Genomic DNA, 13,152 nt, shown 5'->3' on the forward strand with positions numbered 1-13,152 from the left:
CTCTTCGAGTCTTGGATTCTGCTGCTATCTTCTAAATAAAATGGAGCTGTAACACTGATTTGCCTAAGAGCTGTAGCACGGTTTGTCCAAGATCCAAGAGCTGTGACGTGCCGAGGGCTTTAATGTCCGTTGCTCCAAATCTTTGTTGTGACGAGACAAAGAACCGAGGAACATACACTCGCATGACATCTGTGGTGCTGTGACTCGGATATAACCTGGCTGAAACAACCTCTGCATGGAAGAGGCCAAGCATAGCAGGAGCCCAACTCAGCGAAGCTCCCACGCTAGACGCGGAAGGTGAAGAAACCCAGTGCAGGGGAAGACCCATTGTGCTGGAAACCGGTAAAGCGAAAAACGAACTCAGCAGAAAGCTCACATGGCCCAGTCTCAGATTCCAGAAGACCTCTGGTTAAGGTAAGAGGTCCTCGTTCCTATGGCTGGAGGGACTTTTACAATCTCTCATTTCTTGTTTCCTCGAACATCCCATGAACAGGCAGGCAGCAGGGGCACAACTGAGGGACTCTGGAGAGGCTACTCCTCAGCATGTCCCAAAGGCGCTATCTGCTGAGCCCCAGTACTGTTACCCAAGCCAGTGGGGGTTCTTCTGTCCTTTCTTTTCTCTTTGCCAAAGATCAGACCAATGAAACTGTGAGCACAGGTCAGATATTTAGCAAATTTTCCAGCGGGCTATGAAGGGGATTCTTTGGCACATTTTCCCCACTGCTTTTTCCTCCTGTCCTTCAGCTCTTTCCTGGGACTCAAGCCCAGCCAAAACTACTGCATACCCGGCACCATAGATGTCATGCGAGTGTATGTTCCTCGGTTCTTTGTCTCGTCACAACAAAGATTTGGAGCGACGGACATTAAAGCCCTCGGCACGTCACAGCTTTTGGGTCTTGGACAAACCGTGCTACAGCTCTTAGGCAAATCAGTGTTACAGCTCCATTTTATTTAGAAGATAGCAGCAGAATCCAAGACTTGAAGAGAAGAGAGTGGAGGAGTGTGTGGGGAGGGAGGGAGGGAGGGAGGCAGGGAGAGAGAGAGAGAGAGAGAGAAAGAGCACGCACGCAGGAGATAGAGTCCGAGACAAAGTGTTTTGGCTCCTCCTTTTATATGTTTTTTTCCTCCACCTGGGCCTGCCCTATGCAAATGGGGCTTAGCCAGGAGTGCTGTTTGTTCTGTTTGTTCTGCCTGAAGTCTTCACTCTGGTCCTCGGACCTTCCTTGTCTTTTAGCCACCGCCATTTTGGACTCCTTTTCCCTATTCTACCTACCTAACATTCCCCCCTCAAGAGATGGGAGGCCCAATTCTTTGGGAATAGGGGCGTCGAGGTCTTTCTGGCTACTTCCTGCTGAACTGGGGCAGCGAGGGGTATTGGGCCTCCCCCTCTTGCTAGTCTCAAGCCTCAGAGTCCTTATAGCGGTGTCCAAGGGTGTGTGATATTTTCCGTGGACAGCTGTAGTTTTATATCTTTGTTGAACTGGCACTGCATGTTGTAGCTGGTTGACCTGGGCAGAGACAAAACAGGTTAGCCAATTGACAGTACATGGAATAATCATAGGCATCACCAATATATCTTAAGAAGGACTAGTAGGGACATTGGTCAATTTTAAATTCACATGGCCAGGATGGCTCAAGTCCCTCCTTGTTCAGGGATCAGAAGATCTATCTCCTGTCTGTTTTGGAGTACAGTCTCTGTCAAGTTGTGTTGGCTGCTTAGAGCTATCCTGAGAAATCTTATCCCCAGAAACCAGATTTTGGGGGTGTTCATTAGAATGACACTCATTGGTAGTTCTGAATAGGTATCTGAGATCTCTCAGGGGCTCACAGGTGTATTGGGTGTCCTCTTCTGTTTTCTTCCATGGCTTGACTCGTGAGTAGTGAATCCAGGAGTCATGTCCTGGTACCTTGACTGCTGTGGGGGTAGAAAGTATTACAGGGTAGGGGCCCTTCCATGTGGGCTGGAGTTGAGCCTTTGGGGACCCATCTTTCCAGACTTTAATTAGGACTTGAGTTCCTGGAGCATATAGTGGTGACTCTTTAGAGTCTTTTGGGTCCTGGTTCATACCCCACAAGCGTATATCCTGTTGGAATTGCCCAATGGCTATGGTATAAGACTGGAGGGTCTGAACCTCTGGATCTAGGAAGAGGTCATTGACATAAACAAAAGGTCTCCCATATAGCATCTCATAAGGACTAAGACCAACCTGTTCCTTAGGGGTGATGCAGGTGCAGAGGAGAGCTATTGGTAAAGCCTCCTTCCATCCCAGGGAGGTCTCCTGGGTTATCTTTTTTATTGCTGATTTTAAGAATTGGTTGGCTCTTTCTACTTTTCCTGAAGATTGAGGCCTGCAGGCACAATGGAGATAATAAGTAATGCCCAATGCTTTTGAGACTCCTTGGGTGACCTTAGAAGTAAATGGTGCCCCATTGTCACTTTGTAATGACCTGGGCAGACCAAATCTTGGAATTATTTCATGGAGCAGTTTTTTCCTACCTCCTCAGCCTTCTCAGTCTGGGTGGGAAAGCCTTCAATCCATCCTGTGAATGTATCTATCATAACTAATAGGTATTTATACCCTTGAGAAACTGGCATCTGGGAGAAGTCCATCTGCCAGTCCTCCTCTGGGTAGGCCCCACGTCGGTGGATGGGCTGGGCCAGCTGGGGTCTCTGAGCTCCTTGGGGGTTCTTCTGTCCTTTCTCTTCTCTGTGCCAAAGATCAGACCAATGAAACTGTAAGCACTGGTCAGATATTTAACAAATTTTCCAGCGGGCTATGAAGGGGATTCCTTGGCATGTTTTTCCCACTGCTTTTTCCTCCTGTCCTTCAGCTCTCTCCCAGGACTCAAGCCCGGCCAAAACTAATGAAACTCAGGCTCTGATGTCTCATTGCAAAAATTCATTGTGAGACAAAGCAATAAGGGTAGATTTGTTAGGATCCAGAGAGAAGCCACCCTTCAGGGTGTGAACCATTGCCGAGGGCAAGGGCTGAGGCCAAGGTATTAGGCCTGGCTAGGTTTTGTGAAGGGATGGAATTCATATGCTAATAAGTGAGAGGATCATCCCAGCCATTGGGGAACCACCCACTCCTCTCTCTTTTGACCTTGTACCTTGGAGCTGTCCTGCCACCTCTGGGTGTGTCTGTTGGTTTATAGATTGGGGATTAAGGCTTACTTGAATTTGACTTGTCATCTTGGACCCAATTGATTTTAATTGGTTTATATTATACCCTTGTGCTATGTCATTCTTTCAAAGGTTGTGCTCTGCCCCCTTCCCTCCTGTTTCATGCCCTTTTCCTGAGCCCCATCCAGACCCACAAGGCTGCCTCTACAATCTTCTGGAGAGACGACCAGAAAATAGTTGCCTTGGGAGGGAAATACTCTATAACATTTCCCCCTTCTTGAACCCCCTAATCCTACCCAATACTGGTCACACTGGAGATCTTGGGGACACCCAAACTCCAGTCCGGGGGATCCCAGGAGGTCATCACGCCTTGACCTGTCTAGGGATCGGTCTTCAAAAAGTTGTCATGCCTCAACCTGTTCGGGGATCCTCTAGTGCCAGGGGTCCCAGGAAGTTGTCTGCCTCGACCTGCCCAGGGACCCAATTCTCAGGAGGCTGTCACGCCTCGACCTGTCCGGGAATTCTATCTCTAGGAGGCTGTCACGCCTCAGTCTGCCTGGGGATCTGCACCCTGACCTGGGGACGCCTGGCTCTGAGGTTGCAACAGTTCTGGGTAGGACGAACTTACATCATATATATTCCCGTCCACAGTGGGCAAAACAAACCTCTTAATTCTACCCAGCATTGGTAACACTGGAGATCTTGGGGATGCCCAAACTCCAGCCTGGGGGGTCCCAGGAGGTCATCACGCCTTGACCTGCCTAGGGATCGGTCTTCGAAAGGTTGTCACGCCTCAACCTATTCGGGGATCCTCTAGTCCCAGGGGTCCCAGGAGGTCGTCACGCGTCGACCTGCCCGGGGATTCAATCTCTAGGAGGCTGTCACACCTCAGCCTGCCTGGGGATCTGCACCCTGACCCGGGGACGACTGGCTCTCAGGTTGCATCAGTTCTGGGCAGGATAAGCTTCAGAAAGACTCACCCCTAAGGAAGTCTACCTATGGAAACAGAAAGAAGCTTATTACTTGCGGGACTGTGCCCAGTCTCAGCAATAACTCAGGAGCCCAATGAGAACCCCATTGCCTTTCTGGAGAGGCTAAAAGAGGCACTCCAAAAGTTTACCAACCTGGACTTAGACTCTTATGAGGGATGGGTGATTTTAAAGGACAAATTCCTGTCCCAATGTGCATCAGATATCAGAATTAAGTTACACAGCTACAACAGCAGGACCCTGCTGCCTCTTTAGATGAGATGGTCCAGACAGCCACCAATACCTTTTATAACAGGGAACAGGAGAAGGAGGCCAAGGCCCAGGAGAAGGAGAGAAAGAAAGAGACAACGCATGCCCAGATGCTGGCCGCCCTCCAGAGAAGCCCTATGGCAAACCCCGAGTCCTTGAGGCACAAGGCATGAGACAGATTCCTGATCTGTAGACAGGCAGGGCATTGGGCCAAAGAGTGTCCAAACCTTGACAAGTCTCCTAGAACGGCTTGCCACAACTGCCATCAACTGGGACATTGAGCGGCACTCTGCCCTCGGGACCCAAGAGCTTCACGGTCAAGCGCCAAGCCTACCCTCAGGATGGTTCAAGAGGACTGTAGTGGCCTGCTCTAGCCAGCCCACCTGTCACAGATAACCATCACGGGGCTGGAGCCAAGGGTGCAACTGGATGTGGCAGGTAGGTCCGAGAATTTCTTGGTTGACACAGGGGCTACCTACTCTGTCTTGATCTCCTACTCTGGAGCCTGCTCCTCCCAAACCTGTATCATTTTGGGTGCTACAGGGAAAGCAACTACTGAAAGATTCACCCGAGCACTTCTTTGTTGCTGGGATGGACAAATATTTTACCACCAGTTTCTGGTGGTCCCTGAGTGTCCTACCCCCTTATTGGGAAGAGATATACTCACTAAACTGGGGACCACCCTTGTGATGGGAAGTTTTTCAGCCCCTAGAGCTCTACAGCTCCTGGTTACTACTGAAGAACCCATTACACCTTCAATAGAGAGGGACCAAAAACTATGGGAAGACAAAATTAACCCCCAGGTGTGGGATCAGGGGATTCCTGGATGAGCCCACCAAGCTGAACCAGTCATCATTGTCCTCCGAGATCCCACTCGGTTTCCTAACCGGAAACAGTATCCTCTCAAAAGAGAGGCTTGGGAGGGACTACAGCCTTTAATAAATAAATTCCTTGCTTGTGGGCTATTGGTCCTTACCAGTTAGCCATGTTACACCCCAATCCTCTCAGTAAAGAAAAAAGATGGAACCTGGCGAATGGTTCAAGATCTCCAGATCATAAATGAAGCTGTAGTCCCCCTCCATCCCACAGTACCCAATCCCTATGTAATCTTGGGAGAAATCCCACCCAGTGCCAAATGGTTTACAGTCTTGGATCTCAAAGATGCATTTTTTTGCATACCACTGGCTAAAGAATCCCAATACCTTTTTGCCTTTGTGTGGGAGGCCCCAGGAGAAAAACACCAACAGATGACTTGGACAGTATTACCTCAGGGGTTCAGAGATAGCCCCCACCTGTTTGGACAGGCCCTTAGCCGGGATCTCCTGGATATGGACCTGGGACCTAATGGGAAAATATTACAATACGTAGATGACCTACTAATCTGCTCTCCAGATGAGAAAAGTGCCCAACAACATGCAATTCAGGTTCTAAACTTCTTGGCAGAAAGGGGATATAAAGTCTCCCATGCTAAGGCACAGATGATCGAGACAAAGATCACTTACCTGGGAGTTCAGATTACACACGGGTCCAGGAGGCTGTCCTCTGATCGGGTACAAGGAATCCTCCAGTTGCCCTCCCCCACGACTCGAAAACAATTGCGAGCTTTCCTGGGGCTAACTGGTTATTGTAGAATCTGGATACCCAACTATGGTCTAATTGCCCAGCCCTTATATGAAAGTTTAAAGGGACCAGATGATTCAATCCCACTGATGTGGGGAACTCCTCAAAAGGAGGCAGAGGCTACACTAAAACAGGCCTTAACTCAGGCACCTGCCTTGAGGTTGCCAGACCCAGAAAAAGCATTCCAACTTTATGTCCATGAAAAAGAGGGAATAGCCTTGGGAGTGTAAACTCAAAGGTTGGGATCTGAGCCCCAGCCTGTAGCTTACTTATCCAAGAGGCTCAATCCAACTTCCTGAGGTTGGCCCCCCTGCCTTTGAAATCTTGCAGCTATTGCAATCATGATAGAAGATGCTTTAAAACTCTCCTTTGGGGGCAAACTAACTATTTTTACCATCCACCAAGTAAAACAACTCCTAAATGGGAGAGGCCATTTATGGATGTCTGATCAAAGAATCCTCAGATATCAAGTAATGCTGATGGAAAATCCAGGCCTCACTATATCCCCTTGTGAGGTTCTTAACCCAGCCACCCTCCTACCTACCCCCGAGGGCTCTCTCCTGTTTCACTCTTGTCTAGAAACCTTGGACCACTGGACAAAACCCCAAGAGGGATTGTCAGAAGATCCTCTGACCAATCCTGAGGGAATCTGATACACTGATGGGAGCAGCTTTGTCTTGGTGGAAAAAGAAGAGCTGCGTATGCAGTAGTCTCCAATTTTGAGACCATAGAGTCTAAGCCTCTGCCATCAGGTACTTCAGCCCAATTAGCTGAGCTCATAGCCCTAGCTCGAGCTTTAGAGCTGGGAAAAGGAAAAAGAATAGCCATTTACACTGACTTCAAGTATGCCTTTCTGGTGCTACATGCACATGCGGCTGTATGGAAAGAATGGGGCCACTTGACCACCCGAGGGTCCCCAATCAAATATGGTGATCAGATTCTTCGACTCTTGGAGGCGGTCCATCTGCCTACTGTGGTTTCAGTCTCCCACTGTAAAGGACACCAGAAAGGGAACACAGAAGTGGCATGAGGGAACCAAGCAGCTGATCAGGCAGCTAGGAGAGCAGCATTCCACAACCATGACTCAATAGGGATTGCCACCTTAGTTCCACAGACTAATTTGCCAGAAACTCCCTCATATACTGAAGGAGAGACTCTTAAAGCTAAGAGCGAGGGCTTTCAAGAAGATCATATGGGGTGGTTCCAAAAGGAGGGACTCCTTTTTCTGCCTGGAAACCTCCAATGGAAGTTGGTTACCTCCTTACATGCCACTACTCATTTAGGAGAAAAGGCCCTCCAAAGATTATTAGAAAGGTCCTTCAGAGGAACAGGCCTCCAAACAACTATAAGACAGGTGGTCTCCTCTTGTCCCACTTGCCAATTAAACAACCCCCAAGGAGCTCGAAGACCCCAGCTGGCCCAGCCCATCCACCGACGTGGGGCCTACCCAGAGGAGGACTGGCAGATGGACTTCACCCAGATGCCAGTTTCTCAAGGGTATAAATACCTATTAGTTATGATAGATACATTCACAGGATGGACTGAAGGCTTTCCCACCCAGACTGAGAAGGCTGAGGAGGTAGGAAAAAACTGCTCCATGAAATAATTCCAAGATTTGGTCTGCCCAGGTCATTACAAAGTGACAATGGGACATCATTTACTTCTAAGGTCACCCAAGGAGTCTCGAAAGCATTGGGCATTACTTATTATCTCCATTGTGCCTGCAGGCCTCAGTCTTCAGGAAAAGTAGAAAGAGCCAACCAATTCTTAAAATCAGCAATAAAAAAGATAACCCAGGAGACCTCCCTGGGATGGAAGGAGGCTTTACCAATAGCTCTCCTCTGCACCTGCATCACCCCTAAGGAACAGGTTGGTCTTAGTCCTTATGAGATGCTATATGGGAGACCTTTTGTTTATGTCAATGACCTCTTCCTAGATCCAGAGGTTCAGACCCTCCAGTCTTATACCATAGCCATTGGGCAATTCCAACAGGATATACGCTTGTGGGGTATGAACCAGGACCCAAAAGACTCTAAAGAGTCACCACTATATGCTCCAGGAACTCAAGTCCTAATTAAAGTCTGGAAAGATGGGTCCCCAAAGGCTCAACTCCAGCCCACATGGAAGGGCCCCTACCCTGTAATACTTTCTACCCCCACAGCAGTCAAGGTACCAGGACATGACTCCTGGATTCACTACTCACGAGTCAAGCCATGGAAGAAAACAGAAGAGGACACCCAATACACCTGTGAGCCCCTGAGAGATCTCAGATACCTATTCAGAACTACCAATGAGTGTCATTCTAATGAACACCCCCAAAATCTGGTTTCTGGGGATAAGATTTCTCAGGATAGCTCTAAGCAGCCAACACAACTTGACAGAGACTGTACTCCAAAACAGACAGGAGATAGATCTTCTGATCCCTGAACAAGGAGGGACTTGAGCCATCCTGGCCATGTGAATTTAAAATTGACCAATGTCCCTACTAGTCCTTCTTAAGATATATTGGTGATGCCTATGATTATTCCATGTACTGTCAATTGGCTAACCTGTTTTGTCTCTGCCCAGGTCAACCAGCTACAACATGCAGTGCCAGTTCAACAAAGATATAAAACTACAGCTGTCCACGGAAAATATCACACACCCTTGGACACCGCTATAAGGACTCTGAGGCTTGAGACTAGCAAGAGGGGGAGGCCCAATACCCCTCGCTGCCCCAGTTCAGCAGGAAGTAGCCAGAAAGACCTCGACGCCCCTATTCCCAAAGAATTGGGCCTCCCATCTCTTGAGGGGGGAATGTTAGGTAGGTAGAATAGGGAAAAGGAGTCCAAAATGGCGGTGGCTAAAAGACAAGGAAGGTCCGAGGACCAGAGTGAAGACTTCAGGCAGAACAAACAGAACAAACAGCACTCCTGGCTAAGCCCCATTTGCATAGGGCAGGCCCAGGTGGAGGAAAAAACATATAAGAGGAGGAGCCAAAGCGCTTTCTCTCGGACTCTCTCTCCCACGTGCGTGCGCTCTTTTCTTTCTCTCTCTCTGTCTCTCTCTCTCTCTCACTCTCCTGCTATCTTCTAAATAAAATAGAGCTGTAACACTGTTTTGCCTAAGAGCTGTAGCATGGTTTGTCCAAGACCCAGGAGTTGTGACGCACCGAAGGCTTTAATGTCAGTTGCTCCAAATCTTTGTTGTGATGAGACAAAGAACCGAGGAACATACACTTGCGTGACAATATGATATCACTCATATATGGAATCTTAAAAAAAAAATAATAATAATAACACATTTATAGTTACCAAAGGGGAAAAGGAATGGGATAAATTAGGAGTTGCAAATTAACAGTCACATACTACTATATATAAAACAGATAAGCAACAAGGATTTACCGTACAGCACAGGGAACAACATTCAGTACAGGTAATAACCTATAATGGAAAATAGTCTGAAAATATATACATATATAACTGAATCACTTTGCTGTATACTTGAAACTAACACAATATTATAAATAAACTATACTTCAATTTAACATAATTGACTGGGGAAATTTTGCAGAAACTAACGCCTGTGGCTGGCACTTTATTATGTGAGTGAATGTTGAAATGTGTCCAGTCAATAATGATTAGGTAACAAAAGGAATATTAATACAACTCTGGTAAGCTGTTAAAGAAAACAAAAAAAAGGGGGGAGGGGGCGGTAAAAATAGCAGTGTGGAAATGTTTACTATATAAATACTTCATGAAAAAATAGCTTTCAAAATGTTATGCCATGAAGGCAAGTATCCAAACATATAAACAGGTTAGTGGTTTTAGAAGAAAAAAAAAATTTGTGTTGGGATATTAAAATCTTATTTTTCATTTCTCTACTGTATACCTATTCCACATCACTAACATCACCTAATAAAATAACATTACATAAATGATTTTAAAAAATGGAATTGAAAGAGAAAATGAAACAAGGAAAAATATTTAGGAAGACTAAGAATGACTAAGAAGGTACCTTTTCAACAGAGGTACTGAACACCAGAGAGTGGGCTAGATACCAGTAATAAAAAAACAAGTGCAAGTCTACTGTCAAATAACTTACCTTCCAGCTAGAGGGGCAAACAAACAAGCCAAAGCTGGTTTTCCTTGTGATAAGGGCTAGGTTTACAGGAAACCCAGTTTGTTCTGGAAGCACAGAGGAGTGGTCAAAAAGCTATGCAAGGGATTAAGCAGTATGTCACAAAGGTTAATGTGCATCAGAATCACCTGGGTATCTTGTTAAAGGCTCATCCTGATTCAGCACACATGGGTGTGTGTGCTGAGTGCAGTTCTAGCCGACTCATGGGTGATACCATTCTGACATCTATGAGTAGCATTAAGGTAAAGAGAAGCAATTATACGGAATAAAGTACTTCTGATGAGATTTGAAGAACTAATCAAATTAACCAAATTAGAAAAAAGAGTCAATTATGTCTTTCCCCATCCCCATTTCTGATTTTAAAGATTTTTTAAAATTTATAAACTAGTAAAATCTGGGCATAACGAAATTAACTCTCTTCATAGGAGAAACAGCTAGATGTCAACAAATATGTGATCAACGAGGTTAGGATCAAGATACCTAGAAATAGACCAGTAATGGCAGGCAATTCTAATTTGATAGATGAGAATCTGATTGATTTCATTTTTACATTCTTGAAGAAGCATAGTGTGAAAAGAAAAAAATATATATATATACTCTGGTAAAGTACTTCTCAGGCTTTCCAGGTGGCTCAGGGATAAGAATCCATCTGCCGAGCAGGAGATGTGGGTTCAATCCCTTGGTCGGGAAGATCTCTTGAAGAAGGAAATGGCAACCCACTCTAGTATTTTTGCCTGGAGAATTCCATGGACAGAGACGCCTGGCAGGCTATAGTCTATGGCGTTGCAAAGAGTTGGAGGTAACTTAGTGACCAGATAGCAGCAAAGTACTTCTCAGTTTCATCAATTACTATAATCTGGGGGCACTTTTAAATAATAACAATACCCCAACCTCCCCTTGGAACATTTGAGTTTGACTCTATGGTTGGGCCCAGTCATGAATATTTTTAAATACTATTCAGATTATTCAAATGAACAGGGCTGAGCAGCACTGATTAGAAGTGAAAATAATAAGGAATCAGAGTTTGGTGGTACTGAATAAAAACACTAATCTGGATAAGGAAGGGTTCAAAAAATGATGTTGTGTAAATCACATTCTCAGTTCTGTGAAAGAAAAACTGCACTTGAGTTCAGTCGCTCAGTCGTGTCCAACTCTTTGTGACCCCATGGACTGCAGCAAACCAGGCCTCCCTGTCCATCACCAACTCCCAGAGTTTACTCAAACTCATGTCCATTGAGTTGGTGATGTCATCCAATCATCTCATCCTCTGTCGTCCCCTTCTCCTCCTGCCTTCAATATTTCCCAGCATCAGGGTCTTTTCAAATGAGTCAGTTCTTCGCATCAAGTGGCCAAAGTATTGGAGTTTCAGTTTCAGCATCAGTCCTTCCAGTGAATATTCAGGGCTGATTTCCTTTAGGATGGACTGGTTGGATCTCCTTGTAGTCCAAGGGACTCTCAGGAGTCTTCTCCAACACCACAGTTCAAAAGCATCAATTCTTCTGCACTCAGCTTTCTTTATAGTCCAACTCTCACATCCATACATGAATACTGGAAAAACCATAGCTTTAACTAGATGGACCTTTGTTGGCAAAATAATGTCTCTGCTTTTTAATATGCTATCTAGGTTGGTCATAACTTTTCTTCACTTGGGTGGATTAAATACACAAGGAAGACTTTATCAAAAGTATTGCAGTAGAGAAAGGGATTAAATTCAATGATGCTGAAACAAAACATGACAGTGGTTTTAAGCAAGCACTGGGATGAACTATTTAAAAAGTACTAAAAGACATTAGGGAGGAGGTTGGAAATGTGATTAGGTCACCTATGTTTGCTAAATGGGACATGTTAGTTAGGTTTCTACACTTCCACAAAGGCTAGAGGTAAGGGTCCCATGTTTACTGATGATTATATTTCATAGAAATGGCTTCCAGGTTCTTGAAAAGGATATTTCTAGGTTGAAGATGGTTTACCTCTCAGCTGAGCTGAGGATTTTGCTACTGTTTCAAGTATTCTAAAATAAATGTTACAAGAAAAGGAAAGTCAGGGATTTATTGCCAGGAAGAAGACTGTCAAAAGCTCAGTCAAGCTGATGTGCTGCAGCCATTCCCCTTCCATGGTCACTACACTTTGGGTTGAAATTTGGCTTCTTGTGGACCCCTGCTTAGTGGGTCCATTCTAGAATTCCATGCCGTGTGTGTTAGTCGCTCAGTCATGTCCGACTCTTTGTGACTCCAGGGACTGTAGCTCACCAGGCTTCTCTGTCCATGGAATTCTCCAGGCAAGAATACTGGAGTGGATTTCCATTCCCTTCTCCAGAGGAACTTCCCAACCCAGGGATCGAACCCTAGTCTTCTGCACTGCAGGCAGATTCTAGAATTCCATAGGGCAGTGCTATTTTCTCAACGTGAACTGTAAACTCCTGAAAATAATAGTCTGAACTGATTGTCTAAAATCATGAAGTTCATAGGTTTATCACTGTCCAGCATTCTACTTATCAATGTTTTCAGCCTTTCCTTTTGAGAAAGTCTTATTACTAAACTTTCTAAGATACAAGAACAACAAAATACCACTAAAGCACAGCTTACTAAGCAACATGTTATGAACTAGCATTGAGTTAAATAATCAACATAGCAACACATCAATGCATCATTCATCATGGTAAAAGAATAGACTTTCAGTAGTCAACATCAGCTAGTTTTTTTACACATGCATTATAAGACATAATTCAGTTAACAATGAAAAAAGCTATATGAGATTAATCAAAGTCATTAGTATATATTTATTTAATACATGAGGCAAATGAGACATGCATGTGTTAAAATTACCCAAGTTGCAAGGACTAAGTAAAAATTGCTCATCTTAAACACTAATATTCTATACTGTTTGCTTATTTTGTTTCAAGGGGTCATTCTATGCTTCCATCTGCTTCTGCTTCAGGCATCCTTAGAAGCATTCCTTTCTGTCCTACAGAACGAGAGAAGCATGAAACTCCAGTCTGACTTCCAAACTGCTGTTTTGTTCTTCCCCGTTATTCACATCATGTTCCCAAGG

General features: G+C 45.2%; 1 long non-coding RNA gene across 2 annotated transcripts in view; it reads right to left on the minus strand.

The window, feature by feature from the left end:
- Positions 1 to 11,045, minus strand: part of LOC129619937 (uncharacterized) — a 68,993-nt gene extending 57,948 nt beyond the window's left edge. The window contains exon 1 of one of the 2 annotated variants that reach the window (XR_008698297.1): positions 10,066 to 11,045. This is a non-coding gene — a long non-coding RNA (uncharacterized LOC129619937). The remainder of the gene's footprint in view (positions 1 to 10,065) is intronic. The other variant, XR_008698296.1, reaches the window with a different exon arrangement.
- Between the last annotated feature and the right edge of the window lie 2,107 nt (positions 11,046 to 13,152).

This window comes from Bubalus kerabau, chromosome 9, assembly GCF_029407905.1.
Source record: "Bubalus kerabau isolate K-KA32 ecotype Philippines breed swamp buffalo chromosome 9, PCC_UOA_SB_1v2, whole genome shotgun sequence".
NCBI lineage: Eukaryota > Metazoa > Chordata > Mammalia > Artiodactyla > Bovidae > Bubalus > Bubalus kerabau.